Below are 25,256 nucleotides of genomic sequence, written 5' to 3' on the forward strand. Positions count from 1 at the left end.
ACAATGATAGTTAAAACAAATGGTTGCAGCATATCCTAGGCCCGAGTTCTCCTTTTTGTACATCTATTCATAATAAGCAAATTCTACTTCATAATCCACTTTTCCTTCTCTTCCTCAGAAAAAATGGAAACTTATCTCCCTCTTTAATAATAAACTTTGATTTTAACTTGGTTACATAAAATAAGAGTGTTAAAAAACTTTTCTTCTCCCTACATGTTGAAACTTTAAAATGTCTCAGCTGATCTATCTGCTAATGATTATTTGGACAATGATGCAGAGAATCCTTTTTCTCAAAGGAATGAACACCTTCTAAGCCAAGAACAGCTTTGAGTCCAGATGTTACTGTTGTTCATTCTCACCATTAATCACCAAACATTGCAGTAGGACCCACCATGGATATTATTCAAACAGCGAGCGACTCAATTAAATTCAGAGGCAGTCCATTTAATCTTCATCAGCTCAAACAATGGGAACTTCATTTTTGTCAAACAAATGTTGAGTCAGAGAAGAAAAACTTCAGGGATTTTCATTTCATTCAATATTGTTATAAAGTAACTGGATTTACACTTTGACTTTGGACAAAAGAGAGCCACAGTGCTTTGCCGGAAGGCAATGCTACAGGGAAGATAGAACATCTTGCACCAGAAGGCACAAGCGGTAATTTTGTGATTAAAAAGTAAAAGATTCATTTGTTCCCTTAAAAGATGTGATAACTGAAGAAAGAAAATATTCTGTTTGGACTCTGCAGTATGAAGATGGATGTGGGGCAGGGAACTACAATGGAAGGAGGAAAGGGGGACATGTCTAACTCTTACATTATTCACTTCATCTAGACCAAAGGGGAAAATAGCTCCTCAGAGGGATCCAGTTAGGGATCCATGCAGCCTATGGGCATGATGAATGAGACATCTATAATTAAGTGCAGCATCAAACTGCTAGAGACCTTTCTTAGTAGGGTCATGACACCGACTTTTTTTTTTAAGTGAGGTAACTGCAGAGGGAGTGCTAACTGGATATCTTTAGCCATTAGTTTGGATCAAAACTGCTTACTCCAAGGGCCTCCACTGGGATAATAAAACCTCATTTGGGGACCTTTTCTTCATCATCCCTGAATTAGTCTGGTTTCTAGAAGAAACAAAAAACATGAGCAAGATCTGTGAGGCAAAAAAATGTGTGGCACAAATAAGGAGTGATGAATAACGCAAGACAGTATGTTAGAACTAGAACTAGAATGATGCAGAGATAGGACTAAAAATAGTGCTTATGGCCAGACCATAAAGGGCTAGGAATTCTAAGTTAAGGACTACAAGCTTTCAATTCTACAGGCAATGGGGAGCCTTAGAAACTGAAAAATTTCTAAGCAAGAGAAAAAAGAATTAGACAATGATCAAAGATTCCAGACATGACTACACACTGGATTCACTTAGGAAGTGGTACAAAATGAGGATGCCAGGATCCAACCACAAGGGATTCTAATTTAATTGGTATGGTGTATGGTCTGAACATCAGTTTAAAAAGCTCCTGGATGACTCAGATGTGTAGCAAAGTTTGAGAACCACCACTAAAGAAAAATCATTCTGGGATCTGTGTTTTTGTTAAATTGGAGAGGGCCATGTTGATGGCAGAGAAACTAGTTACTAAGATCTCCTAATACAAGCAGCTCATGATGATAATCTGATCTAGGGCAGATCGCAATAATGGAAGGGATGGTCTCTTCTGAAACAAATTGTTGCAAAGGTCAAATGTGAGGCTGAGATGGCTAATTGGACATGGGAAATAAGGAAAAAGAACTGGAAAATGATTCCAGGGTTCCCAGCTGATGCAACAGCATAGATGGTGCTGGGGCAAATTAACCAATTTAACAAAGAAAGGGAACACAATGTGAGGAGCAGGGGTGGGAAAGAAGAAAAGAAGAAAGGACACTGAGCCCATCCTCTAAGTTAATTTGGCTTTTACCTTCCTCCCCTCACCCAGGAGTCATCACCACTAAATTAAGCCAACATTAGTGCTCGACAGCTCTGCCAGGGGCCAGTGAAAGTCGACAGATTTAGGCTGCTGCAGGATAACAGGACACCTATTCTGCCTCTGATGGCCCTCTCCTAGGACCTCCCTGCCTGAGATTCCCAATATAGAATTCTTCCCAAGAGGACTTCAGCATTTCAGCTGTCACCAGCCCCTGCCAAGAAAGAGAGGGGCACAGTTTAGGAGTGAGGATCCAATCACCATGAGCCCACAGAACTCAATCTCCACCTTGACTCCTTGAATTGTGTCCCCAAGCAGATGGGAAGCCAGCGCGGAATCCAGAGCACAGATGCCGCATGCTCACGCAGAGCAAGAGTGAACTGTGCAGTTCTTCCCTTTAATTTCTTATCTGATAACAAGCTTCCAGTCCCCAGATCAATATTGCCAGCAAACTGCTGTGCACCCCACCGGGCATACTTTGTTTTCTCTATTACTCTTTTTAAGGAAATAATTATCTATACACAAACCCATGTAAAAATTATAGTTTATTCTTTCTCTCCCAAAATGAAACAATTAAAAAGCATATTTTTTAAAGAGTCTTGTCTCTGCCTTTCACAGTAAAAGCTTGTTGAAAAAAGTTGCAGTTTCATAAAAGTAAAGTTTGATCCCCTAGGATCTATCTGTATACAGAGGCTATGAAAGTGGAAGATGTGGCAGAGAGGGCGTAAGTCCGTAATTCCCATCCACAACATAATGACCTGAGGACAAAATGCATCATCACATGTCTGAACAACCTTCAGAATGGCCAGCTTTAGTAAAAGTGCAGCCTGATCTGCCTCTCGAATTCCAGGAGAGGCAGAAACAAGGGGAGCACCAGAGCACTTGACAATCCTCTCAGAGTGTAAGCTGGAAAGGGGCTCCTTGACACGTTTTCCCACGTGGATGGGGGATTTACTATTCTAATGCTGACCACAGGTAACTCAGGGACTGTCTCCCCATCTACGCATTATTGGTGGTATCTCTTAGAGGGGTATGTGAGCAACTCTTTGCAGTATCCTTACCTGCATCTCTTTTCTTTCTACAAGGTTTAGCAATGTCCCCCTAGAACCACAGAATTGAATCTACTTTCCCATTGCCAGTCTTGTCACCTAAATATTCCTCCTCAAGCAAGTTAGAGAACTGGGGTGATTTTTTTATTTTCTAAGATGTTGGGGGTAGGAGTTTATTAATTAATTAATTTATTTTTGCTGTGTTGGGTCTTCGTTTCTGTGCAAGGGCTTTCTCTAGTTGTGGCAAGCGGGGGCCACTCTTCATCGCGGTGTGCGGGCCTCTCACTATCGCGGCTTCTCTTGTTGTGGAGCACAGGCTCCAGACACGCAGGCTCAGTAGTTGTGGCTCACGGGCCTAGTTGCTCCGCGGCATGTGGGATCTTCGCAGACCAGGGCTCGAACCCATGTCCCCTGCATTAGCAGGCAGATTCTCAACCACTGCGCCACCAGGGAAGCCCTGGGGTGATTCTTTTACAAAGTACTGGGCAGTAGTTCTGCCACTTACTAACCTAGCGGCCTTAGGCAAATATTTAACCTCTCTGTACTTTGGTTTCATCATCTATAAAATGGATTAATAATGGTCCCCAGTTAACATAGGCAAGTGTTATGCTTGGCATGTAGCGATCACCCCAAATATGTTAGTTGTTGTCACTATTTTTCTAAGATGCAGTATAGCTTAGTGACTAAGAACATGAACTCCACAGCCAGCCTGCTTGGGTTCAAATTCTGACTCCACCACTTTTCAGCTGTGTGAATAAGACAAGTTATTAACTTCCCTGTGCCTTTATGTTATTTAACCTATAGAAGAGGAATAATATAGTATCTATCATAAGTGGTTATTGTGAGGATTAAAATAATATATATCTATATGGCTATAGACTGAATATGTGTCCCCCCAATATTCTCATGTTGAAACCTGTTCCCATGCTGACACTGTCTAGGGGCCCACTATAGTTACTTCATTAGCATAAACTCAGGTGTGATCCCTGGAGCCCACAGTGAATAATAAAGACACTCCTATCACCTGGGAAATTCCAAGGGTTTAGAAACTCTCTCGCAAGAACCCAGAACAAAGACCAGATGAATTCTTTATTATACAATGGATGGGAAGCTTATAAAATTGGATTTCATTCATCTACCCCTTTTGATTAGACAAACTCAAAAAGGAACTAAACTGAAACCCTTTTTCCTAGTTGTAATCATATTAAACCAAAAATATATACCACTGCAGACACACAGGTCTCCACTTTCTAATGTTAATAATAATTATAATAATAACAACTACAACTTATTGAACACAATATATGCAAAGCACTTTGCCTCACTGAAACAGACACCAAACCAGCTCACAGGAAAAGGAACTGAGAGTTAGAGAGACGAAGTATTGACCTAAGGTGAGAACTAGCAAACTATGGCTCACAGGCCAAATCTAGCTCATCACCTGTATTTGTCTGGCCTGCAAGCTAAGAATGATTTCTATATTTTTAAATGATTGAAAAAAGTGAAAAGAATAATATTTTGTGACATGTAAAAATTATATGCAATTCAAATTTCAAGTCTATAAATAGTTTTATTAGAACGCAATCATGCCCATTTGTTTCCACATAGACTACAGCTGCTTTCACTATAGTGACAGAGTCAAATAGTTGCAACAGAGTCTATGTCCTGCAAGGCCTAAAATATTGACTATCTGGTCCTTTACAGAAAACTTGCTGACCCCTAACAGAAGATCACATGGCTAGTGAGTGGGAGACGTGGAATATAAAGCTAGGTTTCTCTGGTTCCAAAATGCATTAATCATAGTGGCAATATTTCATTATTTTGAGCCTACTGTACACTCCAAACAGTCAGAGCCATGTTCAAACATCCCAATTCAGCCTCAAAAATTATTGACATTCTACAGATAAGAGAACTGAGCTCAGAGAACTGAAGTCACTTACCCAAGGCTACCGAGACAGCTCTGTACAACTCTGTGCTCTTGCTTCTATGATGCCCACGCCTGAACCCCACTCTACTCCAGGACAGAACAGAGATTCCTAAATTTAATGTTTTCATGCTGCTCAAGAAAAAAAACAAAAACATACTTCCATTTCTTTAGGTGCCACAGCTTTGCTATTTCTGGAGTGGGAAGAACAGGAAAACCTGAACTGAGGTTCAGACCCAGAGAAGTGACACAGGGTTGGATTCAGCCAGGAGGACACCATTATTGCCTATGGCTGCAAGCCCCAAAGCCATGTACCTAGATGCTTTTACTTTCTTATTCCACTCTGGGAGCCAGACCTAGAAACATCCAGCTGTCATACATTTAGGAAAGAACTCAGAATAGCGAAACCAATGTGATTGAAGGATTAAAGATAAATACCCCAGGTTCACCACAAAAAAAGGCAGGGAAAACATCTATGAATATTTGAAAGATCATACATCAAAGGAGAAAGGAAATGAGAAATTGCTTGCTGTTATCCAAGGAAAATTATAAGCTGATAAAATGGAGCATCAAGAAGTGTAACCTATTCAGAAGCATAGAGAATGTGTGGCACACCCAGCCCAAAGCAAGTTTTGCTGAGCCCCTTCTGGAAGAGGTGGGGACCTGTCAAACTGGTCTTCCAGCTTCAGGAAGCAGAACGTTCCTTTTAATTTCTAGTTGGGGTTTACTCCGTTTGTTCCATTACAATGCAGATTCTTATTTTGAAAAAATTGAAAAATTTATGACAATGAAACTGACAGTGGAGTGAAGAAGCCCCTCTCTAAGAGTTAACTTAAGCAGGCTTAGACTTAGGTAGGTAAGCAACTGGGCTGCAGATGACACCCCTGCTCACATGCAGTATCATAAGTCTCATGCAGGGCCACTTTGGGATGATACGGGGGGAGGGAAATGGTTATACTTAGGAGGGAAGAGAGGACATTTTGATGAGGTGAGGAAACTATAATGGAAGACATAGAAGACACACTGATCAGAGCTGGGCTATTGTCCATTGGGGTCCCTTAGACAAGTTTTGGGTTCACTGGTCACAAGTAGATCTACTTCAGGAACCTGAAAGTGTATGGCTGAGATGAGGAGGCCCTTTGTCCAGACTCTACTGGGATCCAGCTCAGTTCTGGTGCCCCAGAGATGTCACCTTCCATGTGGATGCTGGATTCTCATGATGTCAGTGCCAGTAAAAAAAAGTGTCTCTCCAAAGGGTCTGCAGGCAGCAGGTGTGGACAGGTGGGAGCCAGTACTAGACAGGAAGAAGCTGACGCATAGATGTTAATGCTACTGACTTCAGTCAACAGACTACCATTCAGCAAAAACTCCCATAAATAAGAGAGAAGATGGATTTTGGATGAGAAGGTCCTAAAGTCTTATTATTTCTCAGGCAGGATAATACTGAGCTAGTAGATATGGGGGCTACACATATACAAACTAAACTATAAGCATTTTGGTGTACTGTTAATTCCAATTGTTCATCGCTGCACAAGTAGAAAAACTCTTCCTGGCAGAGGCTGCCTGTTGCTTTTCTGACTTGGTCTTGTCTGAGGCTCCTTGTTCTGTGCTCCAAGCTTTTCCACTACCACACACATAGGCTGTTTACTGGTATCAGACCCTTTGCCTCAGTCTCTCTGTCCTCAGTTGCTCAGTGTTCACATTTTAAGTGCAGCAGCTTCATCAAATGCAGTTCTCTAACTCTAGAGAGACTCATTCTTGACTTGCTACTGCAGATATCTATGTAATAGATTGGGTTCTCCTCCTGTGTGTATCTACAAAATTCCCCCTAGGGGACTAGGCCTGTTACCCAGGGAACAGATTTTGTCTTTTTGTATGATGCCTCTTTCTGTCTCCTGCTTAGACTGTCTCACTGTTCTATATGAATTTTATGTTTCATGCTGCAAAATCCAGTATAGATTTTTGGTGGGGGGAAAAAAAAGTTCCAAGATGTCTATTACCTAAAAAAAAAAAAAAAAAAAAAAAAAAAAAAAAAAAGATCCCCGCTATATAGAAGCAAGTGACATCCAGAGTCACACCGTCAAATGTCTCATAGCTCAAAGCAGCCTGGGATTTACTGATGGGCCAGTTCCTGCCCCACATTACTACCTGACACATACTCTGAATGGTCGAGTCCTTTGCATTACAAAATACAAACTTTGAAATTTTGTGTTTGAAACTATAGAAAATAGTCTACGAACAACAGCATAGCAACCATTTATTAAGCAGCTACCTTTTTCTAGAAGCATTACTAGTTTCACTGCCTCTTCACAATAACGCTGAAAATTAGGCATTATCCCCATCTTACAGAAGAGAAATTGGAAGCTCAGAAGTTTTAAGAAACTGGCAGCCTCTTCACCGCCAAACTGTAGATAGGAGTGCTGGGAATCTAACCTGCCATGCCTGATTTCAAAGCTTAGTCTCACTGCCCATTGCTGCATTGCCCAGGACGAAAACGGTAGCATGCTACAATGGTATACATTCTAAAATCTCAGGGCCACCCTGAAGGTGCAAGGGCAGTCATTTATACTGAATAAATGATTAAGGACTAAATATCATCTTTTTAAATCTTTGCCAATATGATCAAGAGGAATGGTGTGTAATTTTAGCTCTTATCTTTTGATCACAGATGAAATTTGAGGGGCTTTTTTTCATTCTAATTAGCAATTAATTTTCTTCTTTTAATGAATTCACTATTCATGTCCTTTGTTCTTTTCCTATTGTGATTTGAAAGTTTTTCCTATTGATTTTTAACACCTCTGTATCTTTAAGGCCATTAATCATTTAACCACTGTATTCACCATAAATATTTTATCCCAATTTATCATTTTCCTTTTAATTTTGATTTTGGTGATCATTTAGGTACAAATTTCAGAATACTTGTACAATTAACTCTAAATCTTTACAAAAATGATTCCTTGTTCCCTCTTCTTGCTGGAAGTACATGGATATTTTTTTCTCCAATATTTACTGTGAGAATCTGGTGGAGCTCCTGCAGGTAAATCTCACAAATTTGTAGGGCCCCTATGACTGGGTCCCTCTGAAGATTTTAACTCTTAGAGTTGTCTGCATGGAGCGTCCAGAACTTGGTCAATTACAGTGCAGGTTTTCCTGGCCCAGGTGTGGTTCCGCCAGTGATTTCCATTACGGAGTCTATGCTCTGATTTAAGAAAACTCTTCCCCTCAAGCTAATTATGACTCACAGCAATTCGCCCTGTGGATGACAGGCTCTTGGTGCTCCAGCCAGGCATCAGAGCTGTGCCTCTGAGGTAGGAGAGCCAAGTTCAGGACATTGGTCTACCAGAGACCTCCCAGCTCCATGTAATATCAAACAGCGAAAATCTCCCAGAGGTCTCCATCTCAACACCAAGACCCAGCTCCACTCAATGACCAGCAAGCTACAGTGCTGGACACCCTATGCCAAACAACTAGCGAGACAGGAACACAACACAACCCATTAGTAGAGAGGCTGCCTAAAATCATAATAAGGTCACAGACACCCCAAAACACACCACCAGACGTGGACCTGCTCACCAGAAAGACAAGATCCAGCCTCAACCAGCAGAACACCGGCACTAGTCCCCTCCACCAGGAAGCCTACACAACCCACTGAACCAAACTTAGCCACTGGGGACAGACACCCAAAACAACAGGAACTGTGAACCTGCAGCCTGTGAAAAGGAGACCCCAAACACAGTAAGTTAAGCAAAATGAGAAGACAGAGAAACACAGAGCAGATGAAGCAGCAAGGTAAAAACCCACCAAACGTAACAAATGAAGAGGAAATAGGCAGTCTACCTGAAAAAGAATGCAGAATAAAGATGATCCAAAGTCTTGGAAACAGAATGGAGAAAATACAAGAAACATTTAACAAGGATCTAGAAGAACTAAAGAGCAAACAAACAAAGATGAACAACACAATAAATGAAATTAAAACTTCTCTAAAAGGAATCAATAGCAGAATAACTGAGGCAGAAGAATGGATAAGTGACCTGGAAGATAAAATAGTGGAAATAACTACTGCAGAGCAGAAGAAAGAAAAAAGAATGAAAAGAATCGAGGACAGTCTCAGAGACCTCTGGGACAACATTAAATGCACCAACATTCGAATTATAGGAGTCCCAGAAGAAGAAGAGAAAAAGAAAGGGACTGAGAAAATATTTGAAGAGATTATAGTTGAAAAGTTCCCTAATATGGCAAAGGAAATAGTTAATCAAGTCCAGGAAGCACAGAGAGTCCCATACAAGATAAATCCAAGGAGAAACATGCAAAGACACATATTAATCAAACTGTCAAAAATTAAATACAAAGAAAAAATATTAAAAGCAGCAAGGGAAAAACAAAAGATAACATAAAAGGGAATCCCCATAAGGTTAACAGCTGATCTTTCAGCAGAAACTCTGCAAGCCAGAAGGGAGTGGCAGGATATATTTAAAGTGATGAAAGGGAAAAACATACAACCAAGATTACTCTACCCAGCAAGGATCTCATTCAGATTCGATGGAGAAATTAAAATCTTTACAGACAAGCACAAGCTGAGAGAGTTCAGCACCACCAAACCAGCTTTACAACAAATGCTAAAGGAACTTCTCTAGGCAGGAAACACAAGAGAAGGAAAAGACCTACAGTAACAAACCCAAAACAATTAAGAAAATGGTAATAGGAATGCACATATCGATAATTACCTTAAATGTTAATGGATTAAATGCTCCCACCAAAAGAGACAGACTGGCTGAATGGATACAAAAGTATGACCTGTATATATGCTGTCTACAAGAGACCCACTTCAGACCTACGGACACATACCCACTGAAAGTGAGGGGATGGAAAAAGATATTCCATGCAAATGGAAATCAAAAGAAAGCTGGAATAGCAATTCTCACATCAGACAAAATAGACTTTAAAACAAAGACTATTACAAGAGACAAAGAAGGACACTACATAATGATCAAGGGACCAGTCCAAGAAGATATAACAATTATAAATATTTATGCACCCAACATAGGAGCACCTCAATATATAAGGCAAATACTAACAGCTATAAAAGGGGAAATCGACAGTAACACACCACAGTAGGGGACATTCACACCTCACTTTCACCAATGGACAGATCATCCAAAATGAAAATAAATAAGGAAACACAAGCTTTAAATGATACATTAAACAAGATGGACTTAATTGACATTTATAGGACATTCCATGCAAAAACAATAGAATACACTTTCTTTTCAAGGGCTCATGGAACATTCTCCAGGATAGATCATATCTTGGGTCACAAATCAAGCCTTGGTAAATTTAAGAAAACTGAAATCATATCAAGTATCTTTTCTGACCACAACACTATGAGACTAGATATCAATTACAGGAAATACTCTGTAAAAAAATACAAACACATGGAGGCTAAACAATACACTACTATATAACCTAGAGATCACTGAAGAAATCAAAGGGGAAATCAGAAAATACCTAGTAACAAATGACAATGAAAACAAGACAACCCAACACCTATGGATGCAGCAAAAGAAGTTCTAAGAGGGCAGTTTATAGCAATACAATCCTACCTCAAGACACAAGAAACATCTCATATAAACAAACTGAACTTACACCTAAAGCAATTAGAGAAAGAAGAAAAAAAAAAAAAAAACCCAAAGTTAGCAGAAGGAAAGAAATCATAAAGATCAGATCAGAAATAAATGAAAATGAAGGAAACAATAGCAAAGATCAATAAAACTAAAAGCTGGTTCTTTGAGAAGATAAACAAAATTGATAAACCATTAGCCAGACTCAACAAGAAAAAAGGGAGAAGACTCAAATCAACAGCATTAGAAATGAAAAAGGAGAAGTAACAACTGACACTGCAGAAATACAAAGGATCATGAAAGATTACTACAAGCAACTATATGCCAATAAAATGGACAACCTGGAAGAAATGGACACATTCTTAGAAAAGCACAACCTTCTGAGACTGAACCAGGAAGAAATAGAAAATATAAACAGACCAATCACAAGCACTGAAATTGAAACTGTGATTAAAAATCTTCCAACAAACAAAAGCCCAGGACCAGATGGCATCACAGGAGAATTCTATCAAACATTTAGAGAAGAGCTAACACCCATCTTTCTCAAACTCTTCCAAAAACTTGCAGAGGAAGGAACACTCCCAAACTCATTCTATGAGGTCACCATCACCCTGATACCAAAACCAAACAAAGATGTCACAAAGAAAGAAAACTACACGCCAATATCACTGATGAACATAGATGCAGAAATCCTCAACAAAATACTAGCAAACAGAATCCAAGAGCACATTAAAAGGATCATACACCGTGATCAAGTGGGGTTTATCCCAAGAATGCAAGGATTCTTCAATATACGCAAATCAATGTGACACACCATATTAAGAAATTGAAGGAGAAAAACCATATGATCATGTTGATAGATGCAGAGAAAGCATTTGACAAAATTCAACACCCATTTATGATAAAAACACTCCAGAAAGTAGGCATAGAGGGAACTTACCTAAAAATAATAAAGGCCATATATGACAAACCCACGGACACAACCGTTCTCAACAGTGATAAACTGAAACCATTTCCACTAAGATCAGGAAAAAGACAAGGATGCCCACTCTCACCACAAATATTCAACATCGTTTTGGAAGTTTTAGCCACAGCAATCAGAGAAGAAAAAGAAATAAAAGAAATACAAATCAGAAAAGAAGAAGTAAAGCTGTCACTGTTGGCAGATGACATGATACTATACATAGAGAATCCTAAAGATGCTACCAGAAAACTACTAGAGCTAGTCAATGAATCTGGTAAAGTAGCAGTATACAAAATTAATGCACAGAAATCTCTTGCATTCCTATACGCTAACGATGAAAAATCTGAAAGTGAAATTAAGAAAACACTCTCATTTACCATTGCAACAAAAAGAATAAAATACCTAGGAATAAACCTACCTAAGGAGACAAAAGACCTATATGCAGAAAATTATAAGACACTGATGAAAGAAATTAAAGATGATATAAATAGATGGAGAGATATACCATGTTCTCGGATTGGAAGAATTAACATTGTGAAAATGACTCTACTACCCAAAGCAATCTACAGATTCAATGCAATACCTATCAAACAACCACTGGCATTTTTCACAGAACTAGAACAAAAAATTTCACAATTGGTATGGAAACACAAAAGACCCCAAATAGCCAAAGCAATCTTGAGAAAGAAAAACGGTGCTGGAGGAATCAGGCTCCTGGTCTTCAGACTATACTACAAAGCTACAGTAATCAAGACAGTATGGTACTGGCACAAAAACAGAAATATAGATCAATGGAACAGGATAGAAAGCCCAGAGATAAACCCACGCACATATGGTTACCTTATCTTTCATAAAGGAGGGAAGGATATACAGTGGAGAAAAGACAGCCTCCTCAATAAGTGGTGCTGGGAAAACTGGACAGCTACATGTAAAAGAATGAAATTAGAACACTCCCTAACACCATACACAAAAATAAACTGAAAATCGATTAAAAACCTAAATGTAAGGCCAGACACTATCAAACTCTTAGTGGAAAACACAGGCAGAACACTCTATGACATAAATTACAGCAAGATCCTTTTTGACCCAACCTCCTAGAGAAATGGAAATAAAAACAAAAATAAACATATGGGACCTAAGGAAAATTAAAAGCTTTTGCACAGCAAAGGAAACCATAAATAAGATGAAAACACAGCTCTCAGAATGGGAGAAAATATTTGCAAATGAAGCAACTGACAAAGGATTAATCTCCAAAATTTACAAGCAGTTCAAGCAACTCAATATCAAAAAAACAAACAACCCAATCCAAAAATGGGCAGAAGACCTAAACAGACATTTCTCCAAAGAAGATATACAGATTGCCAACAAACACATGAAAGAATGCTCAACATCATTCATCATTAGAGAAATGCAAATCAAAACTACAATGAGATATCATCTCACACTGGTCAGAATGGCCATCATCAAAAAATCTACAAACAATAAATGCTGGAGAGGGTGTGGAGAAAAGCGAACCCTCTTGCACTGCTGATGGGAATGTAAATTGATACAGCCACCTTGGAGAACAGTAAGGAGGTTCCTTAAAAAACTAAAAATAGAACTACCATACGACCCAGCAATCCCATTACTGGGCATATACCCTGAGAAAAACCATAATTCAAAAAGAGTCATGTTGGGCTTCCCTGGTGGCGCAGTGGTTGAGAGTCCATCTGCCGATGCAGGGGACACGGGTTCATGCCCCGGTCTGGGAAGATCCCACATGCCGCGAAGCGGCTGGGCCCGTGAGCCGTGGCCGCTGAGCCTGCGCGTCTGGAGGCTGTGCTCCGCAACGGGAGAGGCCACAACAGTGAGAGGCCCACATACAGCAAAAAAAAAAAAAAAGAGTCATGTATCACAATGTTCATTGCAGCTTTATTTATAATAGCCAGGACATGGAAGCAACCTAAGTTCATCAACAGATGAATGGATAAAGATGTGGCACATATATACAATGGAATATTATTCAGCCATAAAAAGAAATGAAATTGAGTTATTTGTAATGAGGTGGATGGACCTAGAGTCTGTCATACAGAGTAAAGTCAGAAAGAGAAAAACAAATACCATATACTAACACATATTTATGGATTCTAAAAAAAAAAAAAAAATGGTCATGAAGAACCTAGGTACAAGACAGGAAGAAAGATGCAGACCTACTAGAGGATGGCCTTGAGGACATGGGGAGGGGGAAGGGTAAGCTGGGACTAAGTGAGAGAGTGGCATGGACATATATACACTACCAAATGTAAAATAGAAAGCTAGTGGGAAGCAGCCGCATAGCACAGGGAGATCAGGCCGGTGCTTTGTGACCACCTAGAGGGGTGGGATAGGGAGGGTGGGAGGGAGACACAAGAGGGAGGAGATATGGGGATATATGTATATGTATAGCTCATTCACTCTGTTATAAATCAGAATCTAACACACCATTGTAAAGCAATTATACTCCATAAAGATGTTTAAAAAAAAAAATCTGAATCTTTAGATTTAGCTTTACATACAGTGTTCCTTTATCTTTGTACCAAATTTTCCCAAGAATGGTCGGGTCTAAGTGGGATTATGTTGCATTAACCAAGTTTCATAAATGTATTGATAAACTAAAATACCAACGTATTAATTTACAATGAGGACTATACCCCAGCAGTAACCCAAATACCACACAATGTACAAATCAAATCACTTTGCCTCATTCTCCTAGTTCTTGGAGTCTACATTATAACCAGACCTGCAGAACTTAGTATTATTATGGCTTTATAACACAGAAGGAGACTCACAAATGACTCACTTCTTTAATAGCATAACTAGAATAAGCATCCAAGTCTCTTCTTCATTATTTGGTTTAAAGAAAAATGTGAAAGGTATGTTTTGATAAGAACATGGTCTTTAATTGCACCAAGCATGAAAAAGCAACACAAACGTTTTACTTTGCCAAATATATAGATCATTTAAAACGTTAAAAAATGAGGAAAACAGATGTAAAATTGTCTAGGAAAATGGACAACTTTATGATTTGTTTGTCATCTTCTCCCTCCTCGCCTTAACATAATATGTAGCATATCCCATGACAGCTCATAAAGTGTACCACTACCACCAAATCACTAGCTTTTATGGAGACAGTAATGAGCATAAGATACCTCAGTGAGAGTTATAAAAATGTAGACACTTCTAACATTTAAAAAGCAAGTGGAAGTATTCTGTAAACCAAAAATATTCAAATGCCTTGAGAAATGGGGATGTTTGGAACCAAAACTACTGCATAAATATCTGTAGTTTTACCTATATGCTATTTCTCTGGCATTTACAGCTATTCACCATTTTTAATGCTCCAGCTCTGACCTGTTTAAAAATAGTTTGCAAGTTCTTGTAAGTCCCAACTGATTTTGAAGGGAATAAGTGTTGGGGGCACTGAAGAAACCTGTACAGGCAAATAGACAAGATTGCCCCCACCCAGCAAACTGTCTGCCAGCTCAGCTCCTTTTGCTGTTTCTAAAACTGCATGCCCTTGGACAGACAAGTTTTGCTTATGTAAAAGTGAAAATGATCTCTCCTTCTTCCTCTTCCACATTTGAAGGATTAAGACATTTTAGTCACCTCTGAGTTCCATAACTGTGAAAGCTCCTTGGCATCTCAGATATTAATATGGCTTGCACTGATACAACCTAAAAAGCCTTTTAAAACTCTAATCTATAATATTATGCTTATTTACTGTTCCTTGACAGGTAGCAGATCTGACTGAAAAAGAGTTTCTCCAAACATTAAGTATTCGAAACAGTCAGGTAAAGATAAGAAAATATTAAAGGACTAAGGGCAAACAAAATGAAGATGAGGGCAGGCCTGAGAAAACTAAAATAGCAATGAAGTGAGATTCTGAAAAATGGCATTTATGAGGACGAATGAAATTATAGACCATATTGTTGGCAGTGTTTAAAATATGTTCTCCTGCTTCACAATAACAAGCTTTGCCCAAATGTTTCTCATCCTGGGTGCTGCTAGTTAGCACTTTTATTTCTATGCTATTTGCCAGTGTTCTTTATTGCTGTCCAGGGCGGCCATGAAAATGTGTATACATCCTCCTCCTAAGGAAGGAACAGGGCAAGTAATGTTGGACCATGTTCCACAGCAAGAAATACAGAATCCAAATGACAAGCAGTACTTTATATTTCAATTCCTCACTCCCTCTTCACCACGAATGGAAACATCTTCAAAAGGTACTTACTTCCAAAAGCCTCTTTCCTTCTCTTTCAAAAGAAAATGTATTTTCATATCCTTGTAAAGGCTTTACAGAGAACTCTGCGACTTCCTCAATTAAAGGGTCCATTCAGCCCACATGGCAGCCATCGGCAGTTCCTGGACTTGAGACACAAGGCTCTAATTCTGCCTCTCTGTGAGATCAGCAGGGAAATAGCAGGCATATTGTCAGATGGAATATTATACCATTTTGGCCCCCAAGAGAGATGTTAAGAGCTGTTAGGCTGTGACAAGCTGCTCAAGAAAGAAGTCAGCTTTAGTAACACTACCAAAAATGCAAATAAAAACCTTATTTTTCTTTCAACAAAGTCCAAAGTAGAGACCATTACCACCATCTATTCAAGGACATTACCCACTTCCTGAAAAATCAAAGCTTCTCCAATAACCTGCCTACTAAATACTTACAGAGCTTACCTATACTTTATGCCAGTGATTCTCAAAATGTGGACTCGAGACCAGCAGCAGCGCAGCACCTGGGAACTTACTAGAAACGCAGATTTGTACCTCAAACCTACTGAATTAAAAATCCTGGCGGGGCTTCCCTGGTGGCGCAGTGGTTGAGAATCCGCCTGCCGATGCAGGGGTCACGGGTTCGTGCCCTGGTCCGGGAAGATCCCACATGCCGCGGAGCACCTAAGCCCGTGAGCCATGGCCGCTGGGCCTGCGCGTCCGGAGCCTGTGCTCCGCAACGGGAGAGGCCACAGCAGTGAGAGGCCCGCATACAGCAAAAAAAAAAAAAAAAAAAAAAAAAAAAAAATCCTGGCGGTGGGGCCCAGAAATCTAACAAGTCTTCCAGGTGACTGTGATGCATACTGAAGATGGAGAACCACTACTGCATGCAGTGTTATTTTTAACCCTCACCTGGGCACAGAAAACATTATTGTAATTTAGGGTTATCACACCTGGCCAGAGTAAACTATTTCAACTCCACTGTCTGTTATTATTGCTTTTCAGCAATGTTGTCACAAAACCCTTTGAGACTCTGAAGACAAACCTTTGAGAATCTAGAGAGAAAATGCAAAAATGCATAAAGGCAAATCTTCATTCAATTTCAGGAGGTTCCTAAATACACATGAAGCCTGTCCATGGACCCCAGTAAAGGAGCAATATATTATCTTTCTCCAACTATTTTCACCTGCTCTTCACAGTGATCTGCAAAATCATCAAGATGGGTATGATTATAATTAATAGCAGAGGACTTTGAAGCTCAGAAACATAAAGGTCTTGCCCCCAAATCACAGAGCTGGTGACAACAAGAGGGAGAGCTCCTATCTGCGGCTCTGCTCCATCTGCAAACTCTTTGCTTTACGTTTCACTCCTCTCCCTTCTCTCTACCATTTAGGGTGTTGTAAATAATCATAATAGAAATAGCAGTGATTGGCCTGCTTTGCTAGAATAAAATAGAAATATTCTGTTACTTAGTAGTAAAAGTGCATTATTTCCACTGAAACAAAGAAGCTGGGAAGACAGCCTCCAAATATTCTTTGGTAAATGGTTGGGAAACCTGGAAGAGGTCATTCAATGCACAGCTGTCCATGAACTCTCATATCCTTCTCTAGATAAACTAGTCAATATAGTCAAATTTAGTTAATTGAGAAGTAATCAGTCATATAGTTTGTTGAAGACTGAGAGGCTCAATTTTCCACGTTTCAATTTGTTACTTTGGCCCAATATAAATACTTTTAGTACTGAGGAGTATCTTCAATTCAATTTTATATTTATTTGGCAGCCACTGTGTACAAGGCACTGTAGGAGCTAAAGGAGGATATAAAGAGATATAAGGTATTGTCCCTGATCTCAGTAAACTTACAAATAGGTAATGAACTCTAAGACTGAAAAACGATGCCACCTGACCAGGAGGGTGTTGCTGCATTATCATTATGGCAGCAATAATCCAGAAAGCGGCCTAGCTTCTTGCCCGTGGATTTCTGATTATAATCAAATATTCCACGTGGCCTTGTCTCGTGGGCCTCCCAATTTGCTGTATGCCATACAAGCTTCTGCATCAAAGGCAGAATGCTGCCCCAGCTACTGTAGTCTCTTGATTCTGGCTCTGTAGTTGTGTCTCTATCTTTATTCCCATGACTTTTAATAGATCCCTGATTTCTGCAATCTGATTAGCTACCTAAGCTGCCTGTGTGCATATCTCAGGCCATCCCCTTTCACCTAGTCAGGGACATCATGAAATTATGTTCCACTCTCTGTCTCTGTCTCTCTCTCTCTCTCTGTCTCTCTCTCTCTCTGTCTCTCTCTCTCTCTCTCAGCAGTGACACCAATTTTTCACTCTCAATCCTATCATTCCATCACCATACAACAGACTGTAACATCTCCCATGTTTAAATATCTTCTTGTGATATCATATGTCCCCTCTAACTACCCTGCCCCCAATGTCTATTCCTTGTAACAACAAAACTATTCAAAAAAGTTTCAAACATTCTGTTTCCTGTCATTCTTCCTTGAATATGCTCCAGTCAGGATTTAAACCCTAACACTCCACTGCAGCCAAAGCTATCAACCACTGGGATATAAAGTCCAGAGGTCATTTCCCAATCCTCATGTTATTCAATACATCTTCTCCTTCCTGAAACACTTTCTTTGCTTAGCTTCCAAGTCTCCCTCTCTCAGGTCTCCTCCTACTTTACTGGTTGCTCCTTCTCAGTCTCCTTTGTCTGTTCCTTCTCATCTTCCCAACATCCAAACATTGGCAAGTCCCAGGGCTCAGTCTCCAAACTTCCCTATTGACACTCACTTCCTGGGTGATCTCATTCAGTTCCTTATCTCTAAATACCATCTATATGCTGATGTCTCCCAAATTATTATCTCTACACCATCTTTTCCCCCTGAACTTTAGATCATTTATTCCACTTCTTACTGGTGTCTCCCTTTGGATTATCTAATAAGTTTCTCAAGCTTACCATATTCAAAACTGAATTACTGATTTTTAACTCACCATCACCATCAAAATTACTCCTCCCATTGTGTTCTCCTTCTCAATTGTCCCCCTTCTCAATAAATATCAGTTCCATCCTTCTAGTTGCTCAGGCCAAAAACCTTAGTATCATCTTTCACTCCTCATCCTCTCTCATGTACTGCTACTGATTTATCAGCAAATCATCTCAGCTGCACCATGTACATTTATCCAAGCTCCAGCAACTTCTTAGCACTTCTGCTGCTACTATCTTGTTAAAACCATCTGGATTATTACAGCATTATTGTAAAATTATCACATTCATTTCAATAGTCCCCTAACTTGTCTCCTTGCTTCCACTCTTGCCTACCTACTGTCTATTCACAACACTTCTGCCAAAGTAATCTTTTTATATATGTCAGAGTATGTCACTTCTCTGCTTAAATCTTTCTGATGGCTTCTGATCTCACTCAGAGGAAAAGCCAAGAAACTTTATAATAGCATATATGACCCAATATGATGGACTCTTGCTATCTTTCTGACATCACCTCTTCTTGCTCTTCTCAGGCTCACTCTGCTCCAGATACATAGGCTTCCTTGCTCTTCTTTAAGCGCTGAAGCACATTTCCACCTCAGAGTCTTAGCACATGCTCTTCCCTTTGCCTGGAATGTTCCTCAGATGTCCACATTGTTCCTTCACTCCTTTTGGTCTTTTTTAAAATGTCATCACTGAGAGAATTCACGCCAACCACTGTATAAATAAAAAAGTTTCTTACACAGAAACTCAAGCTCTCTCCACTTACCCTGCTCTATACTTCATCATTGCCCTCATCTCTACTGACATAATTTATGTTTATTTCTGTCATTCCCACTAAAATGTTATTCTGTGACAACAGGAACTTTGTTTTGTTTATTGTTAAATCCATGGTTTAAAACAGTAACATAGCCATGAGCAGGTGTTCAATTATTATTTGTTGCATGGATGAGTAAATATTATTATATTCAACTACTTATGGGCTATCCACTCAGGTCTAACCCATTGCTTTTTTTTTTGCTTATAAGATTTTTTTAAATTAATCTTCACTTCTCCAATATAGATCTTTTGATCTTTTTTATTTTTTTAACATTTTTATTGAAGTATAATTGCTTTACAATGGTGTGTTAGTTTCTGCTTTATAACAAAATGAATCAGCTATACATATACATAAATCCCCATATCTCCTCCCTCTTGTGTCGCCCTCCCACCCCTCTAGGTGGTCACAAAGCACCGAGCTGATCTCCCTGTGCTATGCAGCTGCTTCCCACTAGCTATCTATTTTACATTTGGTAGTATATATATGTCCATGCCACTCTCTCACTTTGTCCCAGCTTCCCCTTCCCCCTCCCCATGTCCTCAAGTCCATTCTCTAAGTCTGCATCTTTATTCCTGTCCTGCCCCTAGGTTCTTCAGAAGCACTTCTTTTTTTTTGAGGTGCCATATATATGTGTTAGCATACGGTATTTGTTTTTCTCTTTCTGACTGACTTCACTCTTGTATGACAGACTCTAGGTCCATCCACCTCACTACAAATAACTCAATTTCATTTCTTTTTATTAATCCATTGTTTTGACTGTGAATCAATTCTCTGATTCAGACCATTTTTTTAAGTAGATATCAAAGGAAACCACAGCAAGTTCCCATTTTTCTATCACTAATGTTGTGGGTTCTGATAATGACAGTGATGCGTAATCACACTGTTAGTGATAATGATAATGATATTAATGATAATATTTACTTGCATCAAGGAAAATCTAAAACTTAAACATCATCTCTAAATTTCATGCAACCCTGCAAGTTGTATATCATCATCCCAGTTTTCCAGATAAACAAATTGGAGCTCAGAAATGTTATGCGAGCCATCTAGTGAGTGTCAGAGCTAGGACTGGCATCCAGCTACCTCAGGCTCCAATGTCTGCACTTTAAAAAATCCCTATCCTTGGGCTTCCCTGGTGGCACAGTGGTTGAGAATCCGCCTGCCGATGCAGGGCACACGGGTTTGTGCCCCGGTCCGGGAAGATCCCACATGCCGCGGAGCGGGTGGGCCCGTGAGCCATGGCCGCTGAGCCTGCGCGTCCGGAGCCTGTGCTTCGCAACGGGAGAGGCCACAACAGTGAGAGGCCCGCATATCACAAAAAAAAAAAAAAAAAAAAAAATCCCTATCCTTATCATTCACTATTTGCCTATCTAAAAACTTTGATTCCTTTTTTCTTCCTATAAAGAAAACGCAATATAAACCAAGAATCACATAATGACTTTATCAATAATTCTATTGCTCACAACTGGCAATGTCTAAGAGAAAGACCACTTACAGAATGCCCAAGCTAGAAAGTTTAGAGATAATTTAGTCTAACTTCTTTACCTAGTCCAATTTCTATATTTTATAGAAAACTGAGATCCACAGAGGTTAATTTGTCTAAAGTTGGCTTGCTGAAGTGGGAGGGGTTGAGTGACATGGTTAGAAGCAGAATATTACAATTCAGATAAGCTGGTTCAAAGCCAGGTTTTACCTCTTGTGTGTGACCTGGGGCAAGATTCTTAACCTCTCTAGCCCTTGGTTTCCTCACTTTGGAATGGGGGAGAAAAAGACTTCATAGAGTTGTTTTGCAAATTATGATATATATATATATGTGTGTGTGTGTGTGTGTGTGTGTGTATATATGTATATATAAAACCTAGCACAATAAATTACAGCTATTATTATGTACAGCTATTATAAGAGCTCAAGTCCTCTAACAGTCAAATATATCTTATAAATCAGTCTTTTCCTCAAACAGAACAAAATATTAATCTCCACAGGAAGATACCTACTGTTGAGTCAGTATTCAATCCCAAAATCCAATTTTTCAATCTTCTTCAAGACTCTAGTTTAAAACAGTGTGAACCCAAATGATAATACCAAGAATATTTCTGCTGCTTTCTAATTTGGGTACAGCACTGACTTTAATTGCTGCTTTCTAAGGAGATGAGAGAATGAAAGGAGGAGAAAATACAGCCTGCTATGATGATGGAATGAACACCCTCAAACACATGAACGTGGATGCACTAAATTCCTGAAATACACATTTGAAAAGATGAATATATATTTTTCAAGACTCATCAAATTCTTCCAGTAATGATAAAAACTGTGCTCAGAAGAAAAGGAAAGAATTACTTTGGTTATGTCTGTTAATATGCTTCAGGGTTGAGTATAAAATGCCCTCCCATATAGTAAACAGCCTGTTTCTCATGAATTTATATGACAAGAAGTTTAAAAAGAAAATGACATTTTAAATATAATCAAAGGAACTAAGTAAATTTGGCCATACCCTGCTTAAAGCCTTTCACGGCTCCTATCATCCTAAGGAGAAAGCTCACACCCTCTGGCATGGCATCAATGCCCCCCAGATCAGGCCTCACTACGTGCTGTTCAATCTTTGTCTTATGTCACTCTGTCCTTCACTCTCTAAGTACCAACCTCCAGGCATTCGTGTATGCTGTTCATTCTGCCTGGGACATGGCTTCTTAGAAAAGCTTTCTTGAAAAACATGAAAATGAAGATGCAACTGCTTCAAGCTCTGGCACAAACAAGATGAATTTTTTTAGGTAAGAAGAAATTGTACTAACAGTTTGGAGTGAGAAAACCTGCATTTGAAAACTGAACCATTTAGCAAATTGTGGCATGTAGAGTTAATTAAAAATGCACAAAGGTAGAAATTGATTACCACTATGCAAAATATAGGGTGATTCAAAATGAAGTCTTTTAAAATTACATTACTCATCAACCAGATTATAGAAACATGTGGTTTGCATGTAAGTTATGTCAAGAACCTCATTTTGTAGTCTTCTTCATCATTAGCCATGAGGAAATAAAGACTGCATTGAAGCTGTCATTTTACCCTCTAACTGTGATATATTAGAGTATTTGGAATGAGCTAGACTACAGGAGTAATGTATGCCTTGTGACATGAAGGGTACATCTTGAATATTTGTAAATTATAGAAATGAACATCACAGTTCCTTTATAAATTGGTTTTGACCAAATGTTAATGTACCACTTAGTTACTGAGTAATACGTTTTTGAAAGAGTCCAATTCTTTTTGAACCAATACATATACACTCATTCTCGCACACAAACACAAATACACACACAAGGACTGAAAGGAAGTTATGCAAAAATAATATTTTTGAAGTGGCAGTAGTTTATTTAAATCCCCTAGTTTTCTTTGTAAAGTAATATTATCTTTGCAATGTAAGACATGGACCTAAGTCTTGCCACACACTGGCTATATAATTTGGGACAAGTCACTTAAGCTTTCTTAGCTTCATTTAGAAAATTGAGATCATAATTCTGATCTCACAAGATTGATATGAGGACTAAATGATATATTTTGTTTGAAAGTGCCCTGTAAACGCTAAAGCATGATACAACAATAAATTATTAGTATAATGGCACTAATATGCAAGTATTCTCTTCTCAAATGCCCCCTCCTTAGAGACAGACCTTCCCTGATGTCCCTATTTAACATGGCACAACTCCCACCAAAAACAAGAAACCCCAATACCCTTATCAGCTTTGTTTTCTCACAGCACTTCTCATTCTCTGAAATTATCATTATAACTGGTTTAGATGTTTTTTTGCTTGCCACTAGAATATAAGCTTCATGAGAGCAGAAGTTTTGTCTGTTAATTGTGGGACTGCTAGTTCCTAAGAAAGTATCCAGCTCAAAATGGGCACTCAGTAAATATCTATGGAAGGATATGCAAATGTAATTTCCTTGTCTCTTCAAAAAGAGTTCAACACAAATGGCCAAAGGAAAGCAGAAATACAGTAGATAAACTAGCAAGAATCAACTAACTGGGCAGTGCTTAATTTATCCCCAATCCTCAGAATTCTGTACTGAATCCAAGAGAATATAGCCTATTTAAGAGAAATAATTTTTAGTGCTATCTCCTATAGCACAAATCTATTCTCATATCAAAATAAGGTGAACTGTAAACTCTACTCTTAAGATGTTGCTTTGTACAACCATCTGATCCTGATAGTCTCTTCTATTGGTCTAAGTGATTGTGTTTGCACACTCCTCTCCAGCAGATTTTAAAATCCAAATCACTGCAGTGACTCATTTTTTATTGTTTTCTTGCTCAGCTTCAACACATGTACAGTAGTACTGTTCACTCTTCAGGGGGATAATGGCATTTTTGGAGATTTTACTATAGTCATTATTCTTGCTTCTTTATTAAGAGACTTGATTTTAATCTTCTGCTTTAGCTATGTGGTTTATCTTATGAATATTAATATACAACCCAAAGGGATCTATCCAGTGAATATGAATTAGAGAGGACTTTTTTATACTGAAGAAAGAGAAAGCCTTTTTCTGGTATGCACATCTTTCTGGGGTGTACGAGCTCTAATTTAATCAGCGTGTAGTCATCATGTATGCCTCCAGCACTCCAGCCCACGAAGTAATTGAAATGATTCAGGCTTGTTTAATAAAGTAATTTCAATTATAGCAGGAGTTGAGTCAGAAAGTGTCAGCTGCACAAAGTTTATGCTGCCTGGAATCAGCGATAGGACACCAAATGCTCATAGAGAAAGTGGCATTGTGGAAATGAGCTGTACTTTTCTAGGCTCTGAAATAACTTTGTTCACATAAGACCAGCTTCTCTTACGTGATCTGTTGGTCAAAGAAGCCACATTTAATTTTGACCTAAAATTAGTGTAAAGAAACTTACTTATAGCCAAAAACTTAGAACTGAAGGGGTCAAAAAGTTCATCCTCTTTCCTCTAAACATAACTGGCAGCTGACACTTCACCATAGTCTCCACCACTCCCTAACGCCTCAAGTCAAGTCATCATTTATATTTGGAGCCACTGATGACAGAAAACCATTCTACATTCTCTCCTTCAAAATATTAGAAAGGAGATTCCACAACTTTCTATTATAAAATGTGACAGCATAAAATACATATTTAAAGTCATTTTTCCATCACCAAATAACACAAAGATATTACAGAAGCTCACAATATGGTGTTCTCAGTATTTCATAAATGATAAACTCCAACATGTTTTCCATTATCTTCCACTTCCTCTTTTCCATAATTTTCTTTATCCTTCTAAGCTAGTACTTCTAATATATTTTACCCATTTAAAGGGCTGATTAGTTCTACTACCATCAAGATCTTTAATTCCTGAATTATGATGCTATTGTTGTTCTTTTATTTATCCTCTTCTTTGATTAAGGGACTTCTTTGTATATAAAAATGGTTTGCTTTTTACTTACCATATCCCAGTTTCTAGCACTGCTCCTTACCCATAAATGCTAAGTGATAGTTGGACCATCTGTTTGCAATTCACCATTACATAAGCCAGAAGACCTTATTAAATTCTTTTTACTTAGGTTTATCTGTTTGTCTCCAAACAACAATTCCTTCTCAACTTGATCACATTTGGTTTAAGTTAATTTTGCTAACATAAACAATGATCTATTTTAGATATGAAGTCACAGTTGCCTCCAAAGATAACAGGACTCC

This window comes from Kogia breviceps, chromosome 6 (genome assembly GCF_026419965.1).
Source record: "Kogia breviceps isolate mKogBre1 chromosome 6, mKogBre1 haplotype 1, whole genome shotgun sequence".
Classification (NCBI taxonomy): domain Eukaryota; kingdom Metazoa; phylum Chordata; class Mammalia; order Artiodactyla; family Physeteridae; genus Kogia; species Kogia breviceps.